This window comes from Acanthisitta chloris, unplaced genomic scaffold (genome assembly GCF_000695815.1).
Source record: "Acanthisitta chloris isolate BGI_N310 unplaced genomic scaffold, ASM69581v1 scaffold13726, whole genome shotgun sequence".
NCBI lineage: Eukaryota > Metazoa > Chordata > Aves > Passeriformes > Acanthisittidae > Acanthisitta > Acanthisitta chloris.
In genome coordinates, this window is record NW_008679813.1 from 23,410 (window position 1) to 24,352 (window position 943).

The window sequence follows — 943 nt, forward strand, 5'->3', positions numbered from 1 at the left end:
TCCCTACCTGCCATCACCTCCCTGAGCTGAGCACAAGCTCTCTTGTTTCTAGGAGCTAATAAGAGGATAAAAGCCTCCCCGAGTGCTGACCTGGTGCTTAATTGCATTGGCAATAAAGATGAAGAGCTCCTACCTTTCCTGCTCTGAATAAAACTGTGATTCAGCTTTTCAGATTCAATATTACTGCAATAAAGTTCTATACAACTCCAATCCCACTATTAACTGGCCTACAGCACACACCATCCCTGGAGGGATTTAAAGGATGTGTGGATGTGGCACTTGGAGACATGGGTTAGTGGTGGCCTTGGCAATGCTGGGGGAATGGCTGGCCTCAATCTTAAAGGTTTTTTCCAACTTAAATGATCCTATATTTAACCTTCACTGTGAAATTTTTGCTCTAACACAGGTAACCTGAGAGAACTAGTCACCAGTATTTATTGGCCTGTTCCAAACAAAACATGTACCTCACTCCCAAGGGTTTAGCTGTAGGTAAAGCTCAGGGTGTAGCCTAGACCACAAGTTACAAGGCACATTAAGATCTGTGTTCTTGCTCCATTCGAACAATCCTTTTATACACAAGTTTGTCAGGAATGGGAAGTGGGACTGACTGTCATGTGGAATTACTAAAGGAAAGTGTTAATTTGCCTGGATTTTTTCCCCCAGCCATTTTGTGTTTTCTATGACAAACTATTTATAGCAAAATTAAGTATTCCTAATTTATTTACAGAGACTGATGATACTTAAGAAATCCAACAATTTCTCTTCTTTCCAAAGATCCTTTACTTAAGGATCAGGTAAGGAGAAACTCACAGAGAACTGACAACCTTCCTCTAAGATTTTGGGGTTTATATCCTGTAGATAGACTTTCAACAGCTGTTAAACAAACCCAAAGCAGCAGAAGCGGATCCCACCAATTTAACACCATCCTTTCAGACATTCCTGC

The 943-nt window shown here is 41.0% G+C and overlaps 1 protein-coding gene across 1 annotated transcript in view; it reads right to left on the minus strand.

The window, feature by feature from the left end:
- The window catches only part of TMEM59 (transmembrane protein 59), a gene marked incomplete at its 5' end in the record, with an annotated part of 8,715 nt that overhangs the window by 4,916 nt on the left and 2,856 nt on the right, over positions 1-943 (minus strand). The window lies entirely within an intron of this gene.